This window comes from Achroia grisella, unplaced genomic scaffold (genome assembly GCF_030625045.1).
Source record: "Achroia grisella isolate CSIRO2021 unplaced genomic scaffold, CSIRO_AGI_Agris_v1 utg1419, whole genome shotgun sequence".
NCBI classification, from domain to species: domain Eukaryota; kingdom Metazoa; phylum Arthropoda; class Insecta; order Lepidoptera; family Pyralidae; genus Achroia; species Achroia grisella.
The window spans coordinates 589,195-602,761 of NW_026712630.1; the positions used below are offsets into that span (position 1 = coordinate 589,195).

Consider the following 13,567-nt stretch of genomic DNA (forward strand, 5'->3'; position numbering starts at 1 on the left):
ATAGCAGTTTTGTCCGAATGGTTACAGTTGTTACTGTTGTTGTATATGTGGGAAAGAGAAGGAAGCATTACGTCGTCTCTAGCGCACACAGCTGGCGTCATAAGGGTATTGAGAGAACAGCGAGTGAGAACAGTGTGTATGTTTGAGAGTTGATAATTAGCAAGACAAACAGTACAGTTTTTTAATTGACAGAAATATAAACGTGGAAACGTCCGGCTTCAGATTTATCTCTCACGTTGCCATATATATAAAATCGTCATTTGAGTGTGAACGGACCCTAAAATCTTTGTGTAAATATCGTAAGGCATACGGCGCCGGTTTGCTAGCTGTTAAACATATTGTACTCATATTTCAAGTTAGATCTCAAACTGCAGTCGAGAGCACCGGCCCCATATCGCCTCCCTGTCGTGCCACCACGAGACATGCCAAAAATTCTATTGATTAATTATAATTTAATGTAGATTTTTGATATATGTAAGCTGGCTGCACGGTGAAATACCGAATTTAAAGAAAACACGTAGAAAATAAAACTTTGGAAATACCTTCGCCTGAAATATTGGCAGACTGTGCCATTCGTAGTGTATGTATATTGGAAAATTCCCGTATGTATTATTAAAAACTTTCTATTATAAAACGGGTCGTCGTACCTCTGTCCCTTTCGACGTACACTTCAGGCCCATCGAAAGTATATATATATATTATAATACGAAAGGGATTAATATTAAAATTAATGGCTTCAATATAAATGTTCATTTGAAAGCGTTGCGTAATAATAAGTATATTGCATAGTTGTAAGTGATTTTACATAATATTATTATATAATAATTAATACGAATGAATTATTACTCTCAGTTGATCCTCCACTATTGATTGGAATATTTTCGTTTTTGCATTTAATTTAGTTCACTTAAAAGGAAATAGAAGACAAAATATTACGACATTTAATTATTTCGTTTCAATTTCCTACTGTGTAGGCGTAATTTATACAAATACCTATATCTATAAGAAAATCCACTTTTATTGATTTTTAATTACTAATACATTAAAAATCCCTAGTCTTAAGAATAAATGAGTCATCACAATTTCCGTCTACTAATACTCTTGGCTAGTAGATATCTTTTATTCCTTTATTTTCGCCTTCTTTTCTTTCTTTCGAAGACCCTGTATAACATAGTACCCTTAGCAAATTAGTGTTTACTATATGTCAAGCGATAGTCGTCTGCATAAGGTAACTAAAAGAATACGGTGAAGTTTCGTTCACCGATTAGTGTATTTTATTTATTATAAAAACTAAAGAAACAGTATTTGTTGTAAAGACTGCGTTTTATTTATTCATAATTTATTGATGTATACACGTCGCACTGAATCTCTGCGGAACTCTATCGCCTGTCAGAAAAATAAAAATTAATAACAAAAAGATATCATTGGAAAAGGCTGACGACACAATTTTTAAGATATACAATGTCTTCTTAACAGGGTAATTTGATTTACTGTTGTGTAATTTGGAATAGTGATGTTGTTATTCGATTTTTACTCTTGTCTATTGAGTAACAAGTACACTTTTTGTAGTTGCATACGGGCCGGTCGTTGAGACCTATCGCGTTGAAACGCCCGTTCAGGAGAATCGATACGGGCGTTGTAATACGTCGCTATGACGTAGTAAATATAGATTATGTATAAAATGAATAATACTATAATCTGAACGCATACTTAGACGCAAATCTTCTATTTAATTTTCGCTATTCACTTTTATTACATTAACACGATTTAATTTATTAGATAAGTGAATATAGTATTAGTAATAATAAAAATTAATGTTTTATAGTGTCTCATTATTTATTTGTACATGTAAAACTGTTTATCACATCATATTTATTATATATATAGTAAAAATTAAGTAGAAACCGAATGATCTGTTGGTATTTAAGAATTGTAATATAAGCGGTATATAGTTTTAAGTGTTATTTCCTATATTATTTGTAAACCAATACTGTTATGTGTGATTACAATATAATGTAGTATAGGTTTATAGTTGTATAAATGATTTGTATATGTTTGGCTGAGCATGATATAATTATTTGATATTTTGATTTCATTTAACACTTTAATTGCTGAAGCGGATTTTAAAAGTCGACTCATGTTTTGTAATATTACTAACATGTTAGCTGTGAGGACTGCAATATAGATCTTTACAGCCTTGTGTAGGCCCGGTTACTAATAATCGTTGATACGTAAATACGTTTTAGTAACGGTAGCAACATTGTGCGTACCTAAACTCGCCTGTTGGTTGCCGTCTGCCGAGTAACACGTACTTGCTTTGTCAGGTTCAGTCCGGACGAGCCGTGCCGACGTTATTAGCATTTTGAACCGTCGGTTCAAACCGTACACTTGTAAGAAATGTACGGTGTTAAGGCGATAGAACCCGCGACCCTCGGAATTAAGATGGCGTATTGAACTGCTAGACTAAAACATATATTTTATAGTAATTGCATACCAGAATCCTATCTGTGGAATAAGTTTCAATCGTATATGTAAAGTAGTTTAATTAAGGTGTGCTGCATTGTGCAGATCTTAACTCTGCAGGTGGCTACCGCCTGGTGAGTAAACCTGTGCTCAAATTATTCGATTCAGTTCGGACGAACCGTGCTGACGACATTTGTTTAGCATTTACAAAGAAGCGTAGAAATGAATCGTTGGCACGGACACTTAACAGAATTGTACGACAGGTGGCTACAACTTAGCGAGTAAAGCACTACTCATCAGGTTCGGTCCGGACGGTCCGTGCCGGCGACGTCATTCGATTAGCATTTACAAAGGCGGGGTCTAATAATCAATCGTCAATATGGATACTTATCAGTTTATCAGTAATGTAGGGCAGGTGGCTATCGCCTGGCGAGTGAACCTGTACTTCTTACTGTAGCTGTAATTCTCAGGTTCGATCTGGAGGGCCCGTACCGTCATTCGATTAGCGTTTCTAAGCAAACGTCGGCTTGGACCGTTCGATACTAGTAAGAATGTACCCTTAAGGTATACGCTGCATACTGCCAGTACATAGTACCTTAACTCGCCTTAAATTCATATTATCAAGTAACATCCGGACGAACCGTGCCAAAACCATTCGATTAGAAAGAAGGAAGATCAATCGTCGGCTCGGGACGTACGACTTTTGTAAATATACTCACTGCCTTTACTCGAGTTTTCAGCAGTTGAAGTGTTAATAAGTGTAGCCAACAATTGCGGCCCGACGTGTACCACGTGCCCACCGAGTATGTAATAAATGGAGTGCCAATGTTTACAATTATTTTACGATGTATCGAAGGTTGGGGCCGCGTTGTATGGTTTGGTCACTTAAGGGGGTCGCTCATTAATTACGTCACACTATGGGGCCGGGAGGGGGTCGAAAAAGTGTGACACTTTGTGACAAAGAGTGACATTGTCATACATTTTGTGACGTCACATTTTATTAATAAATATTTTAAATGGAAATAAAAGTAATTTCGATACTGCCGTTTGTTAATTTAATCGTTTCTAGATGTAAAATATGTGACGTCACAGTATAGTGTCTCATGTGACCAACTGTGACAATGACGGGGCGAAATCCTAAAAATGTGACGGAATTAACGATTGACTAATAATAACTTGTATTGTAATCGCATTGTAGGTTGTAATTCAATATAATAATGTAGTAAGCGTTGCATTTGTGACTGTTGACTGATCCTATCTGCTAAACAATGATGGATATGATGATAATAAATGATGCACCCGCCTGTGCTATCGAAATAACCGAACCGATATGATATTGAAAGAAAAAGAGCTTATTCCTTCCTAAAAGGCCAGCAACGCACTTGCAATTCCCCTGGTGTTGCGGGTGCTAATGGGCGGCGGTAATCTACCATCAGCTGAGCCGAAAGCTAGTTAGTCCCCTGTGCTATAAAAAAAAATGGCGGGGTACCAGTGGAGGATGATAGAATGAGTATGTCAAGTCAGTCTATAGTAATGAATTCATCAGGATTTGAAGGAAATGGAGGGGTTTTAATGTTTATGGAGGTGTATGTACACGCTCCTTTAGGGTTAGGTATATGACCTACTTGTTGAGAATTTGGGAGCTTCAATGATACACTCGACGGACAGAATAGAAGTGTTTTTATTGTAAAAAAATTCCGGCCTTAAAAAGCGACACGTGTAAAATAGTATATACTATTTTACACGTGTCGCTACACGCTCCTTTAGGGTTAGGTATATGACCTACTTGTTGAGAATTTGGGAGTTTCAATGATACACTCGACGGACAGAATAAAAGTGTTTTTATTGTAAAAATATTTCGGCCTTAAAAAGCGACACGTGTAAAATAGTATATACTATTTTACACGTGTCGCTACACGCTCCTTTAGGGTTAGGTATATGACCTACTTATTGAGAATTTGGGAGTTTCAATGATACACTCGACGGACAATAGAAGTGTTTTTATTGTAAAAATATTTCGGCCTTAAAAAGCGACACGTGTAAAATAGTATATACTATTTTACACGTGTCGCTTTTAAGCGCAGCTGCAGGTCGCGCAGCTGCTTTTATAATGTTACACGTGCCGTGCGATAAGGATTCTAGGAAGTGGATGGTGGCACGTGTAGAAACTGTTGCTACAAATGGATGATGATGGAATGTTGCACCCGTCTGATATAACGGGTACTGCAATGACCATGAAGTCCAGTTATTGAGCCTATCTTGGCAAATGGCATTTTACCACGATGGTTTCCAGGGGATACTGCGTGGTCAACCTGACATGGTATACTACAAGCAAGGGGGTCATTAATCCACATTACTAATAACCCCCTTTCATCTAAGAATACGGTTATAAGGGTAGAGATATTACAAAGATTTTTTACAGTAAATTTTGACACAAATGTCTTTTACTTGGTATGATCATTATCAAAACCCTAACAATGTTTATTTACTACTTGATGGGTTTGCTTTGCTTTGCTTGATGGAATTTCGCTACAATTAGCATGTGTGAGACCACAAATGTTCGGTGTGGAAACTTGGCTACCGTTACGAACTTCTCTAATGGTGATCAAATTCCGACCGTTATTGAGTCTACACCCATATCGCCTCTGAACGAGGCATGATCAGACGTTGATTAGAGTGTTGACTCTTCGGCGATTAAATCGCGAAGTTTATTTTACGCAGTACGTTCTAACATTTCTCACATAGAATTGGTTTTCTTTCTAATTAACAGTTTATAATTGTGAGAAGAATGACATACTTATTACCTGCCTTTACTAGTACGCTCTTGAACGCGCGAATCGGCCTTCACGCAGGAAAGAATGTGCATGTAAATGTAGACAAAGAGAACGAGAAAGAATGCGCGGAGAAAGCATGTAACAAAGAACAAGTAACACCGCGCGCGCAAACAGTGTCCGCATTCCTGCGTTCTTCAATGGTGCGTGCTTTAGCGTCTTTTTATTTTTTATGCAAAATACCAGACAATGAATAAAATTTTAAAAGTAACACAAATGTAAAATAGTTATACCTACATTTTTGTTCACTCCTTCGCGTATGGTATAAGATCCACCTATCTCCTCTTAAAATTTCCCATCCTGTATTAAAGGATACGAAGTTAGGACGGGTTTTAGTCATATTGAAGTGTTAGACGATGGTATAGTGCTGGCATAAGCGCGTTACAAGGTATCGATATGTCAAATAGAGAATAGATTATATGCGTCAATCGATACAAAGTCACAGATACACCAAATGGTATTGACATTTTATAAAATTCATAATAAATACTAATATCTAGACTATAAATGGATGATTTAAACAAGTAACCAGTTGTACATATTAATCATATTTATCGATTTAACATCTCGATTATAGTGCAAGCTTGATATAAGATGTCATATGTGTAGTCGATTGTGTCAATCGATTGACTGACACAGATGACTGACTGATACTGGTCATTCGCGTGAAGGTTGGGGCCTCGGGGCCCCTTTGCTCCGGCATAGACTTGAAACGCAACAATTCCTGGGTAACTTGTTAAGAGCTACCTAAGACGGGTTACTTAAAAAGCTGATTAGGGACATAACTCGATAAGAGATACACAATTAACTGGAACTTAACCTAACTTAAGTCACAGATGAGCAAGTGCACCGCGGACTACGATGATTGTAATATCTTCCATTAGAGATGTAGTCGCTGTGAGCTACCGTGCATAATAAATACAAATATGGATACATATAACTGTTTTATTTTAGCTCTACCCCCATTTTTTTAGAATATGTGATGTATGGAGAGGGTATTAAAAAAAAAGTTGGATGAGTGTCTGAAAGACAAAAAGTAAGGGTGATAGAAATCAGTGGAAGCAGTTTAACATATGAGATGTATGGAGAGGATGGTAAAAAAAAGTTGGATGACTGTGTGAAAGACGAAAAGAAAGGCTGATAGAAATCATAGAAGCAGTTTAGCATATGAGATGTATGGAGAGGATGGTAAAAAGAAGTTGAATGACTGCCTGAAAGACGAAAAGAAAGGCTGATAGAAATCAGTGGAAGCAGTTTAGCATATGAGATGTATGGAGAGGATGGTAAAAAAAGTTGGATGACTGTGTGAAAGACGAAAAGAAAGGCTGATAGAAATCAGAAGCAGTTTAGCATATGAGATGTATGGAGAGGATGGTAAAAAAAGTTGGATGACTGTGTGAAAGACGAAAAGAAAGGCTGATAGAAATCAGTGGAAGCAGTTTAACATATGAGATGTATGGAGAGGATGGTAAAAAAAGTTGGATGACTGTGTGAAAGACGAAAATAAAAGGCTGATAGAAATCAGTGGAAGCAGATTAGCATATGAGATGTATGGAGAGGATGGTAAAAAAAGTTGGATGACTGTGTGAAAGACGAAAAGAAAGGCTGATAGAAATCAGTGGAAGCAGTTTAGCATATGAGATGTATGGAGAGGATGGTAAAAAGAAGTTGGATGACTGCCTGAAAGACGAAAAGAAAGGCTGATAGAAATCAGTGAAAGCAGTTTAACATATGAGATGTATGGAGAGGATGGTAAAAAGAAGTTGGATGACTGTCTGAAAGACGAAAAGATGACTGTCTGAAAGAGAAAGCTGATAGAAATCAGTGGAAGCAGATATCAAATAATGGCATGAAGCCAAAGCAATGATATGGTAAATGCTTCTGTGGTGATGATGCTAAGTTAGTTCAGACCTGATGCTAAGTTTTTTTTCATCATCATCATCATCATCGCAGCCCGGAAGAAGTTTTTTTTAATTAGTAATAAAATAACGGTGCACCTGCCTGGTCTAATAATATCAGATGCTGGCGGGGCATCAGTGACTATTTGCATTACTTGTCTAGTACCCAAAACACAAGCTCTACTTAGCTTTGGAAAAGATAGCGAATTCTTAAGCTATATGAATTCTTATGGTTTACGGGGCACCAGTGGAGGATGATAAGATGACCTCGTGGTCAGGTCAGTTAGCGCATTGTGGTAAATTCACCTAAAATTTATCATGATGGTTCCCAGGGGGATCCACGTGGAGGTCTATCTGACATGGTACATTACTAATGGTGGGTTTGTTAGTCCACATAACTAAAAATCCCTTTCACCCTGCTGGTGAATTGTGCAAGGGTGTTATTACTAGCATCAATTGTGATGAAGACAAGGCGATGATAATGAAGGGGTAAATGCGTTATAACTGGTGGTAAAGTTTTTTATTTGTGTTGTGACTTCTGTCGTGAAGAGTGGTTAAATTAGAAGCAATAGACTTGTAGAGACATCTAGTATTAAGATTAGAAGTTAAACCGAGAAAGAGACGAAGGTGGAAATAGAAATAGAAATAATCTTTATTCAAATAAACTTAATATAAGCACTTTGGAATAGTCAAGTTTTATTCTACCGCTCATTCGGAATGCAGATTCATCACAAGAAGAATGAGAAACTTGTGTGTTGCTCTTTTAAAGAAATATTGTTCTATTTATATTTACATTAACAAGGATTAGGCCTGCGACAAACAACATAGAAACCGCTACGAGGGCGGGAGAAAAACAATGAAAGATGAGAGCGGTAAGAAAAAGAAAGAGTATAATTTGTGCTATCAAAAATAATGGTCTTCAGGGAAAATAAAGTCTTAAGAGCAAGAAATTATTTAGGTGGCAAGAGATGGTTGTGAGGGGAGAAGTGGAGATCATCTAAGGGTAAAAAACGCTCCACAAATAAGACAATGAAATGAGAAATTTGTTGGAAAAGAGAATTTATAATTAGGCCGTTTACTTAAAAATTTAATTAAACAAATATAGTATGTTGAAAAGTGCATTATTTATAGGTACGTATTTATAGAAATAGAAATAATCTTTATTCAAATAAACTCATTACAAGCAATTTTGAATAGTCATATTTTGTTTCTACTCATTCGGAATGCAGATTCATCACAAGAAGAATGAGCAAGAAACTCGTGTGTTCCCCTTTTGAATAGATGTTTTTTTATATATAATAATTACAGTGTAACAAGTAAGAGGCATGCGATAATCAACATAGAAATCGCTACGCACTCATTAGTGTAATTCTAACTTCTAACTGCTATGATATGTTATTATAAGCTAGTCATTTTATGTTCATTTCATTATCTGCTTCTTTATTAACCAATCTCAAATTAATGAGTAATTTGAGATTGGCGTAATATGTATTTCTCTTCCATTTTTCTCTGTTCGCAGTCGTGTCGTTATACACTCACTTGTAATCTTTAACACAGTCCACCGATCTCTTTTTCGTCTCTGACATATTTCCCCTTGTTGCTAATGAAACTAATGTTATAAACAGGAAATACCGATATATATCTTTGCAATGGTTATATTTAAAAATACTTAAACGATTTATATATATTCTTTATTGCACTTTTAAATTCAGTTCTAAACTTAAACATATACAGAGTGAGCAAAGGTGGACTTATCTCTAAGAGAGATCTCTACCAGTCAACCCAACAATGTGGCATAGCTATTAGTGAGTAGGTAACACCTGTGCAACCTGTCCAAAAGTTGAGAAAAATAAAACATTTAAAATACAACAAATTAAATAAAGTTCTAATTATATTATAATTATAATAAGATATACAATAATAAATAAAATAATCATTAATAAAAGTTATATATATATATATATACATACATATACAATTACTATAGATATCTACATATATTAAACAAAATACAAATAATAAAATACATGATGAAACTAATCATACTAAGGTCGATAAATAGTGTGATTTCAACCTTTTCTTAAAACAACCAATTGATGGACTTTCCTGTATCATATAAATTAAACATAAATTCCTGGTAAATTTGTCGCGATGGGCTAACTGACCTGACCTCATGCTCATCTTGTCATCCCCCACTGATGCTCTGCCAGTGTAAACCGTTAGCGCAGGTGGGTACACCATTCCATTGTCATCCATAAAAAAAAGTGAAACCTGGGCAGCCTGCTAGTACCTATAAAAAGTTTCTCAGTACGCATATTAGTGTTTAATATTTATAATAAACTATATTTTAAATATTTATACTTAACGCTGCACTCAGAGACGTCGAATATTAACTCAAGAAATTCCTTAGTACCTACACAGATTTTAGAATTGTCTTACTGTCTACGAAAATACTGAACAAAAAATGAAAAACTGTCCACAATCCTTTATCGATATATATCGTTTATCGATACTATCGTTACTGTGAAAATTTTATTGAATTTTCTATTTTTTGAATATCAGGATATAGATTAAAAGCAATGGTATTACCTACGCCAAGTCTATAATGTTAGAATCCGTTATAAATCTCATCTAATTTAGTAAAAATACAAGAATTAGTTATAATATAATATATAACGCGTAGAAATAGACGGAATGTTTTATTTAAACAGTATAAGGATAAAGTAATCTAAAAATAGCTGACAACGAAATTTGGTAGGAGCCACTTTTCCATAAAAGCCATTTTCGCCACAACCCCATCGATTTCTGGCCGAAAGCGCATGTCACAATTCCCGCCATTTCGGCAGTCCCGCGCGGCCAACAACGCGACCGGACGTCGCTCGCGGCAACAGAATCGCATACAGCTAAATAATCACACAAATAATGAATAAAAAAATACAGTGAAACCATAGACATTACTCCAAATCTTTATAACCAACATTAATATTGTTTTAAATACAGTTTTGGCCGCAGGAAAGTTGAACAAACAGAACGGATTCTCTTGTTTTTGGGTGAGTTTTTCTTGTTATTATAAATCGATATAATTATGTGCGTTAGTCTATGGGGACCGTTTATTTATCTAATCATAGATAATGAAATTTGTTTTTTTTTTATCAGATGGTACAATTGATGATATTGTTCAGTTACAGCATTGTTCTTATACATAAATAATGGCCTTCCGCCGCTACTAGATCAGTTGATTTTGCATTCTTTGTTTTTAAAACCGAAAATAAATGTAATATGAATATATCTACTACTAAAATTTGTTTATGATATCAACTTATATTTAAATACTTGTGAACAACTGTAAATGTTTTTAAAGCAAGCATATGGCCTGCCTGAGGACACTGCCGTTTTTATCATTGGTAGAGTCACCTGCGTCATTGGAATAATTTCTCTTGAGAAATTATGAATGAACTAATAATCACAAAGGAAATAATACATTATGCAATATATGTATATACTTATATAATAATAATAATAATATCAGGACAATTCACACAGCGCCATCTAGTCCCAAGTTCAGCTAGCTAAAGCTCGTGTTATAGGTACCAGATAACTATATATTTTTTAAAACATACATATTATAGATAGAAAACACCCAGACCGACACAAACACTCATGAATACAAATGTTTGTGCCGAGCGAGGAATCGAATCCGCGACCATCGGAAGTAAGGCGGTGTGCTGAACTAGCGGACCACCGAGGTCGTCGTTATATAGACTTTATTAACCTATACTTACCTATATTTCTTCTACTTGCAACATCAGCTCTATGCTCAAAATATCTTCATTCATGTAGGTCTATCACAGACTCCAATGATAAGCCAAATCTACCGTCAGTAGAAAACCTAAGTGGTCTCGAACAGCGCGGTTTCAGAGGAGCTTCCTCCCGCGTACACTTAGGTTGTGGAATGAACTTCCTGCCGAGGTTTCCTCACGAGACTACAGCATGGGGTTCTTCAAGAAGGGTATATTAAGGTTTCTTAAGGGTCGGCAACGCACACGTGACACCCCTGGTGTTTCAGGCGTCCATAGGCTACGGTAACCATTTACCATCAGATGGGCCATATGCCTGTTTGCCACCATAGTGGTAAAAAAAACTGACTTACCAGGAAGTACTGACAAGAAACAGCCCGTGAGGGAGTGTTACTTTTCAAATGCCTTTTGTACCTATACTAAATAATTATTCATGTATACCTAAAAATAAATAAAATTTAAGTGTCTGTTTGTTCTGGCGGCGTGGTGGGCCGGGTCGATGTGCTTCCTCAAATATGGTTGAGTGCAATGATGGCTGAACACTGATTAAATTTTTTGTTCTTTGCGATAGCCTATGCTGGTGGTCACTCTATTCTCCCAAATTTGAATTTTTATGACTGTGTATTATTATAAACATGTTCCACTATTATTTGAAAAAAATACGAGCTGAGTTTCTTGTCAGTTCCTCTCATCTCGATATCATTCCGAACTGACGGTAGTTTTGACATATCATAAGAGTCTGTAATAGACCTACATGAAAAAAGATATTTTGAATTTGAATTTAATTTCAAATTAACAGCTTTACACTGAATTCATATAAGAGTGGAAATGATTTACGAAGCTTACATCAAAAATTTAATTTAGTACATTTTTGTCTGTCTGTTTGTTCTTACTAGTGTCTGTAATAGCTGGACCGATTTTGACGGGTCTTTCACTAGCAGAAATCGCAGATAGGTGTATATTTGTAATTTCAAATTAACAGCTTTACACTAAATTCATATAAAAGTATATACTGTAGAAAGTATTTACGTAGCCTACATCAAAAATTTTATTTAGTACATTTTTGTCTGTCTGTTTGTTCTTACTAATGTCTGTAACAGCTGGACCGATTTTGACAGGTCTTTCACTAGCAGAAGTCCCAGTTAGTTAATTTAGGCTACCATTGTTAAATAGTATAGAAAATATGTAGGTATTTTATTAATTTCTTCATTTTTACGTGTCGTACACGTAAAGTCCAAGTTCTTTTATTTGATACGCCAGAGATAGCGTGAACAAAATGCTATAAAAAATACTAGCCATCATCCCAAAAACTTATAATATTCCATGATGTTAAGGCATATTAGTGTAACAATAACTCCCTTTTATATTTATAACTAGCTACACTAGAATTTAACTTTTTTTCTAAAATAAAAGTACCCTAAGTTACTCCTTATTACATCAGCTACCTGCCAAAAAAAGTCCCGTCAAAATCGGCTCAGCCATTTCCGAGACCACTTAGGTTCCAGCTTGTGGGGATGAAATCCCTATTGATGGCGAGCGGTGCGACGGTAAAAGGTAGCTGTAGACATCATGTCAAACAATAGATCAGAACAGTTCGTTGTATATGCGGTTGTTACTGAGAATATTGCTTAGATAACTTCGTACTGTCACAAGTCTTATAGAAAATTGGCACAACTTCACAGCTTTTGCGGTTGGCACGGATCCATTTTATTTTTTGTCCGACCATTTGTCATTTATATGAGAACTTGTTATATTTTGCTCGTTTTGTTATCCTTTCTATTATAATAGAGGAGTGGTATACAAAAAGAAACTAAATAAAAACAATAAATATTGGCGGAATATCTAAATATACATATGTAACTTAAAGGTGACTGACTGACTTAGTGATCTATCAACGCACAGCCCAAACCACTGGACGGATCGGGCTGAAATTTGGCATACAGGTAGGTGTTATGACGTAGGCATCCGCTAAGAAAGGATTTTGATTAATTCTACCCTCAAGGGATAAAATAGGGGATGAAAGTTTGTATGAAACTTTGTCAATTTTAAACCGATCGGGCTGAGACTTTGCATGCATAAAGCTACTATAACGTAGGCATCCGCTAACAAAGGATTTCGATAAATTACACTCCTAAGGTGAAAAAAAGGGGATGAAATTTGTATAAATCTTCTTAGATTTTCGACTGATTGAACTGAAATTAAAGATTGGAGCTACTATGATGAAGACGTTCGTTTAAATAGGATTTTGATAGATTCAATCCCCATGGGGATAAAATAAGGGATGATGCAGGATGTAAATGTATTAGTTTGAACCTATCAGTACCTAATGGAACGAATAAATTAAGACGAACAAAATAATTTTTAGCTCTTTAGGCCACTTTTATTTTAGAAAAATAAAGTTAAATTCCACGTGATCGAGAAGTCGCGGAAACAGCTAGATTCTAATAAATGGCTTTTTGAATTATTTATTTAATTGTCTTAGGTGTTATTTTGCGAATGTCCTACTACTTGAAAGAATAGAATAGAATAGAAAATCATTTATTCAAATAAACTTAATTTAAGCACTTCGAATAGTCAT

At 35.5% G+C, this 13,567-nt stretch overlaps 1 protein-coding gene across 1 annotated transcript in view; it reads left to right on the plus strand.

Moving 5' to 3' along the window:
* The first annotated feature begins 10,101 nt into the window (after positions 1 to 10,101).
* Positions 10,102 to 13,567, plus strand: part of LOC131855421 (inaD-like protein) — a 232,420-nt gene continuing 228,954 nt past the window's right edge. The window contains exon 1 of the mRNA XM_059206696.1: positions 10,102 to 10,242. The gene's annotated coding sequence lies outside the window, so the exon portion shown is untranslated. The remainder of the gene's footprint in view (positions 10,243 to 13,567) is intronic.